The sequence below is a fragment of the Pinus tabuliformis genome, chromosome 5_1 (genome assembly GCF_031772625.1).
Source record: "Pinus tabuliformis cultivar Carrire ecotype Pingquan chromosome 5_1, CPIR1, whole genome shotgun sequence".
NCBI lineage: Eukaryota > Viridiplantae > Streptophyta > Pinopsida > Pinales > Pinaceae > Pinus > Pinus tabuliformis.
The window spans coordinates 282,838,899-282,846,657 of record NC_142305.1 but is presented as its reverse complement, the minus strand read 5'-3'; the positions used below and the strand labels follow the sequence as shown (position 1 = coordinate 282,846,657).

Sequence of the window (7,759 nt, the reverse complement as noted above, 5' to 3'; positions counted from 1 at the left end):
ACTTTAATTACAATCATATAAAAATTAAATCTAAACGTCTACTAGTCTATGTTAGGCTTACAATTTAAAAAAATGACTTTACTTTTATTCTCCTCTTTTTCCAAATCCTATAGCCTCTAAATTGTTTCATCTTCGTTGTAGCTTTCAAAACTGAGTTTCTTCATTTCCTGGTGCACGTATTCCATTCTTCAAGTCTATCTAACCATATCATGGACTTCTTCAAAAAATAACTTGTATGTGGGTTGCTACCACATATTATCTTCATATTATCTTATGTACTTCACTTTTCATCTTTAATACAATTTCATCTCTTCAAGACTCCAATACTTGAAAATTTCATTAATTTGTTCACCAAACATGTTGTCTTCAACATTCATTTCTATAGTTTCTATGCAAACCTCATGTAACACTAATTGCTTCTAAGAAATTTAACTATTCTTCATAATTGTTTTGTGTACATGCATACTGGAAATCAATGGTAAGTGTAAAAACAGAGCCACATTGGTTGTACTCTTTCTACTCTGAGAGCTTTTAACTGTTGCAATTCCTTCTATACTTATGCCTATGTTTGCTTTTTCTCTTTGTCTGCTTCAAAGGTTCTCTCTCTATCTTCCTTTATTTTTTCTCTCTCTCTTCCACTTCTGTACTAAACTTTGCTGCAAACAGGTTGTCTTCCACATGGATTCAAATTCAAGTGAGATTATCTCAACAAACATCATCATGTCAACATGATATTTTTGTTGCATCATCTACAACTATTCATCATTGGTCAACAATTTTTTATCAAACTTTACATCAACAATATTAATTCCTGGATTCACCATAGCATTGACTACTCCAATGACAACTTCATTGGCCTCAACGAGCTCTTTTGTTGGATTCACCAAACTTTCATCAGCAAACTCTATTGCTAAATTCACGAAAATGTTGTTGGATTTGCCAAATATTCATCCACAGTGAGGTTCGTGAGCATCTAAGTGTTCCTTCTCTTTTTCCTATGGGACCTTTTTATAAACATCATCCACTTGTGGTTGAGCACAATGGAATTCAAGAGACTTTTCATCTCGTTGTAGATCTGATGCTAAAGATCCACATTCATTTTCAACTTCAATGCCCCTCCTTACACCAAAAGCCATGTCAAGGGTATCCCAAACTTCCTTGGCTGTCATGCAATCTAAAAGTAGGTGAAGAATGTTGTCATCCACAGATTCTTTTATACATTTCAATGTGAAGGCATCTTTATGCCTCTTCACTTCCAAATCTAAAAGGATTTCAAATGTCTCCTTTTTTACCTTCTTAGCCTCTTGACTTTTCCCATTTGTTGAGCTCTCATATAATGCGGCTCAACAAACAAACTGACCTGTAGACATAATGGTTGCCTACAATAAAAATTGCCTCTATCGTGGCTTCTCTTTTGATCAACTTCAAAAACTAATCTACAAATTCTCTACAAAGGCAATACTTTCACACAAAAATAACCTTCACAAACTCACCTTCCATTTTTTTAAATAATATTTCAATGCTCACCACTAATGTAACAACTTCGTTTTTTTAAATCCCTTTACAAAAATTTACACCTCAAAAATCTCATACAAATATCTCATAAAAAAATATAAAAAATTAATGCATTGAAATATTACATGGGCCCTTTTCAAATCACGTAGTCCTTTTTCAAAATAATACAATGCACTTCTCATTCAAAAATCACATGTGCATTTTATATAATACAACTTTAATTCTTTCGTTCAAACCTTTAACGATTCAATTTGGAATATCAAACCAAATCGTGCTTATTTATCTTGACCTTAGTTTGTTGCAGCGGAATTTGGCTAACGCTCTTTTTGACGCTGAAGTTGGTGTAAGTTTTTAAAACTAACGGGGCTATTAAACATTCTCAATTATGTTAATAGCGCCAAACACAGATTCTTAGGGTGCTCTTATGCATTGGTAACACAATGTACCCAAATAATACAGAGTGATATAACAACATTTTATTTTTTAAATTTGACTTTGAGTTCAACATTCCTCAATCTGTTTCACCTTCGCCTTCACTTGCTTAGTCCTAGCTGCTCTCTCAAAGAGTCTTACCCTCTCTCCCTCTCTCTCCCTCTTTTGAGTAGGCTTCTTCAAACTTCAGTTGCTTTGTCAAAGATTCTTATGTTGGCTTGCTTATTCTCTCTTCTTCTCTCTCTTCACTTATGTTGCTTTCAGGGAGTCTGTTATGAAACCAGCTCACAAAAAGATAGAAAAGAGAGATCCACGCCTTAGAATTCAGCCTCTTCGAGGGGGAAACCTCCTTTACATTACATAAATGAACAATTCTTGGGTGATACAAATGACAAAACCTCCTTTCTATATATAGGAGTCTAAGGAGTCACAATATAATCCAGCCGACCTAACAATAATAATATAAAGCCACAAAAATAAAAATAGAGGGATTCTATGGGGCACAGAAATAACAATATGGGGGTAATAGGGGCACAACAATATAAATAAGGGGTATAACTACAATAGTAATGGGTTAATCACTAGTATTATAGGGACCCAACATGCCCCTCTCCTTCAAAAAAGTGTTGTCCTCAACGCTTGAGTAGTTCTGGATACTTCTGCATAAAAGTTTCATCCTCCCATGTGGAATCTTCAGCGGATAAGTTCTTCCACTTGATAAGATACTCTGAAATTGATCGATTTCGTAGCTATCGAGTTCTTGCTTCTGTGACTGCTTCCGGTTCCAATATAATTTTTCCTTCCTCATCAAGTTCTGGTAATATTGTTTGAATTGGGAGCTTGTCACCTATAACCTTCTTTAAACATGAAACATGGAAAACTGGGTGCAATCGAGAAGCTGCAGGAAGCTCCAATTTGTATGCCATAGTACCAATCTTTTGCAACACCTTGTACGGACCATAATACTTTGGTGATAATTTATTATCGTTCTTAGCTTGCTTTAGGGACATTTTCTTATATGGTTGTAGCCGTAGGAATACCCAATCACCTACATCAAAACTTCTTTCACTGCGATGTTGATCTGCCTGTTGTTTCATTCTATTTTGTGCCAACACGAGGTTATCCTTTAAGAGTTGGAGGACTTGTTGTTGATGTTCGATGTGATGTTCCACTGCCTGAACCTTAGAATTTTATCTTAAATATGATGTGATGGATGGTGGTTGATACCCATAAAGTGTCATAAATGGGGTCATTTTTGTTGATGTATGGAAGGAAGTGTTATACCACCATTCAGTGAGAGGCAACCATTTGACCCATTGTGTCTGTTTATCAGATACAAAGCAACGAAGATATCCTTCCAAACATTTGTTTACTATCTCAGTTTGCCCATCAGATTGAGGATGATAAGATGAGCTATGAGCTAACTGAGTACCAAGACAAGAAAATAATGTTGTCCAAAAATTTCCAGTGAAAATGGGATCTCTGTCACTTACAATAATCTTTGGGTTTCCATGTAGCTTTTGAACTGTTTCCATAAATGCAGTAGAAACTGTACTGGCTTTAAATGATGTGATAATGCACAAAAGTGTGCATACTTGGTAAGTCTGTCAACTACCACCATGATGACACTCTTTCTCTCAGACTTGGGTAAACCTGTGATAAAATCCATTGAAACCTCCTCCCAACGTTGGCTTGGAATGGATAAAGGTTGTAATAGACTCGGTGTCTTAATTGTTTCAACTTTATTTTGCTGGAAAACCAAACATTCCGCCACAAACTTTTGAATATCTTATTTAAGGCCATCCCAAAAAAATTCCTTCTTAACCCTGTGGTAAGTTTTTAAAAATCCTGAGTGCCCTCCTAAGGGAGAAGTGTGCAATTCCATAAGAATCTTTTGTTTTAGTTGGGAATTCTTACAGAGGCATAAGCGATCTTTGTACCGTAACGAATCATTTTTCCAGCTAAATGTATCAGAAGTACTGGAATCTTGTTGTAGCTTTCGAATAAGTGCCCACACTTCTTCGTCATTCTTCCATTCCTCCCTTCCTTCGTTTATCCAATCTAGTTGGATAATAGAAATGACACACAACAATGCTTCCACATCCTCATCCTTTCTTGAGAGTGCATCTGCCACCACATTTTGCTTCCCTTTTTTGTAGATGATTTCAAAGTCATAACCCAACAACTTTGTGACCCACTTTTGTTGCTCTTTAGAGGATAATCTTTGTTCTAAAAAGTATTTAAGGCTATCATGATCCATTTTTACCTTGAAGTGTCTTCCCATTAGGTAGGTTCACTATTTCTTAAGTGCATGGAATATTTCCAACATTTCCTTCTCATAAATAGCTTTGCTTAAAAACTTACCCTTGATTGGACGACTTTTAAAAGCAATGGGTCTTTCATCTTGCATTAGAACAACACCAATTCCATTTCCTGAAGCATCACATTCCACAATAAAGATTTTTGTGAAGTCCGGTGTAGCTAAGACCGGTGCTTGGCACATTGCCTCTTTAAGATGTTCAAAGGCCTTTTTTGCTTCCGGAGTCCATGAAAATGAATCTTTCTTCAATAATGTTGTTAGAGGTGTTGCTATTCTCCCATAATTCTTAAAAAACTTGCCATAATACCCTGTCAACCCAAGAAATCCTCGCAGATGCTTTATGGATGTGGGAATTTTCCATTACTTAATGGTTTTAATTTTGCTAGGGTCTACCTTAACTCCTTCATGAGATACAATATGATCCAAACATTCCACCTCCTGGACTCCAAAGAAACATTTGGATCTTTTTGCATATAATTATTTCTCCTCCAATAGTTGTAGCACGCTGTCAAAATGTTCAACATGATCCTTCCTAGACTTGTTGTAGATTAGTATATCATCAAAAAATACTAATACAAATTTTCTAAGGAATGGTTTGAAAATTGAATTCATCAAACCTTGAAATGTTGAAGGTGCATTGATAAGGCCAAAAGGCATGACCAAAAATTCATAATGACCCTCATGAGTTCTAAATTCCGTTTTCGGAATGTCTTCAATCTTCATTCTGATTTGATGATATCCCGAACGAAGATCCAACTTGGCGAAGTAAATTGATCCATGCAATTCATCCAATAATTCATCAATAACAAGAATGGGGAACCTATCTTTAATAGTGAGCTTGTTGAGCTCCCTGTTGGACACCTAATCCTGAAGGGTTAGTATGGAATTCGAATGGACAAAAGCAGTCCAAGAGACCTTGGGATCTGAATCCCAAGAGTCACACATTTGTACTATAAATGTATATCTATTGTTAATAAAAATTGCACTCACTGATTTATCTTTCCTATTGTTTTCCTATCCATGTGAGTTTAACATGGCATCAGAGCCATGATGTGTGGCCTGCGTAGTTTTGTGCAACTAGTCTGAGCCCTGGCCTTTGTCATTCTGACTTGAGCCCAGGTCCCAAAAATAGCGATTCCCTGACTGCAATACGTTTCTGATTGAATGTCCTGCGCTCTTTGACTGCCAGAGACTGCGCATTATAAACGTTTGCCCCTCTCTGCGCATACCTGAATGTATCGGTTATGGAATGCCTCTGTTGAATCGACATACCACCGGTAACAAATGTTTTTGATGCTCCCTGAAATACGCTTGCTGCTTTGAGTATTTGTAGAAATGAATGCAGTTTTTCAAATGTAATGGTATTGAATGCTGTCGTTTTTCAAATAAATGCTGCTCTCTCTGTCAATATTTTTAGCTGCGCTCTCTGTCCATAATTTTAGCTGCGCTCTCTGTCCATAAGCGTTTCATGCTCTCACTGATTCATAAAACGTCTCTGTCCATCATTTTCTTCCTCGCATCTATATTGTATGCACGTGTTAACACTCTTTGAAGATATGTTCTTTATATACCTGCTGGGTGTTTGATTACCGAGGAACTGTGTCGGTGACATCTGAAATTTCAGTTGCGTTGTGGCGTGGTAGCCTTATATATAAAATGTTTCGACTGGAATGTGTAACGCTACATGAAATAGCGTAGAGAGACATTCAACTTCGATTTGGTATTAGTGAAGGCGTTTCTAAAGATGATGCTATGTCCGACCTCGTATCAACTGGCCATCAGCGTTCACGTTCTAACATAGGATCAGGATCATATCTGCGTATTGTATTGTATGAGGTTGCTGTGGCGAGTCCCGGAGCTTGGGAACGAAACAATAGAATTCACAACCGTATGTGTTAGAGAATCGTCATACGGAACTGGTAAAGTCTTTGAGGGCGTATGCAATTTGTATCTGGTCGATAATATGTGCGATATATCTGCGTTATATCTGTGAGTCTTTAATCAGAGGACGAGTTTATCAAGATACTCCTTGTATGTCAGCTCGATGGTAGGGTCGGCCTGGCCTGTACCGCTCTGGTTATAAAGCTTGTGGACTATGGAAAAGCACCGCGCTTTCCCAATCGTGTGAGAGCCCGAGAGAGCCACCAAATCTTTGACAGAGAGGCCGAAGCGTTTGAATAGTTGGATGAGAGCTGTGGCGTTGGCTCGAGGACTGGGCATTATCTCGTCCAAATCCTCAAGGCTGGCAGTCAGGCTGTCTTTTCTACCCAGAAACACTTCCCACGAAGGTCCACCAGTCAGAACGACGACATCCCTTGCTGCTATGATGATGATGTATGCGCAAGAAACAGTTTCCAATAGCTCTACACGAGAAGGAATTCAACATTGACAACGCTCTCCAAATGGGGTCTGCATCTCCAGTTACGCGGAGAATTAACGGACTACTTGGACCAACCATTGCAGCGTGTTTGGAGCGAAGTGAAACGGCGAAAAAGTCAGCATTGACAACGCCTGCAATATTGGATCTCCAAACTTAGTAAAACTCTTGCATCCTCGACTGACTCCAATTCATAATAGTCAAATGTAGTGTTGTACCTTTCAGTGCTTTAATCAAACATAGTGTTGTATGTTGGATTAGTATTGAGTTGTTGTTGAACGTGACTTTGAATTCCAATTTCTGCGCCATGTTTCACGCGCAGAACTCAAATTTTAGTGGGGTCGGTTGCTTCGACCAGAATGCCTGATAGAGTAATTTCCTCTTCTATGATCACAGTCACCACCGTTGTATTGCTGGTCCAGTGCTGTTGCTTAGGGATCACGTGAAAGCTGTTATCTCCCTCAGAAGAAATGCCAGATATTTATTGCTGTAAAAGACAACTTTTGTACAAGATAAAGCTTTTGTAATTACACCCCTAGTCTGTGGCATCTCCTTCTGTCAGTAGTCTACATATTATCTGAAGACCTTTTAAATGGATCACCAGTCATATAGTGTATGGTATTAATTTACTGCACCACCTTAACAACTAAGTGCTTCATAAGTGACTGGAAGGGGCCTTATGGCATGTCCTTAATGTGCATTCATCCAACCATCTGAAGGAAATCCACGTGATAGCATTGTCTCGACAGCCACTGAATCTCTACATGATACTGCTTGTCCTTTCATTTATCAAGGTTGGAGCGTTCCATGAATGTTTGAAGACAAAGTTGATGTGACCCGTTTTAAAGTAGTAAGTTTTTAAAGTATCGGAGCTTTCATACACTTGCTGGAGAGTATTCTTGTACACAGGATTTCGTTGTGAGCACTGGGAGTAGTGTAGGGATAGATATTTCTTGAGAGTGATTCTTGTCAGAACTTGAAAGTAAGAACAGCATTCAGTTCAAATTTATGGTGGTAATTGTACAGTTGGGAATCTTGTAATTATATAATTAAAACATTCATCTAGACTGCATGTCCTTGAGCAGCTGTACCTTATAACAAAATACTTGAGAGGT

The 7,759-nt window shown here is 37.9% G+C and overlaps 1 pseudogene; it reads right to left on the bottom strand.

Moving 5' to 3' along the window:
- Positions 1-6,268: 6,268 nt before the first annotated feature.
- Positions 6,269-6,953, bottom strand: LOC149164459 (peroxidase 17 pseudogene; annotated as a pseudogene).
- Positions 6,954-7,759: the final 806 nt, after the last annotated feature.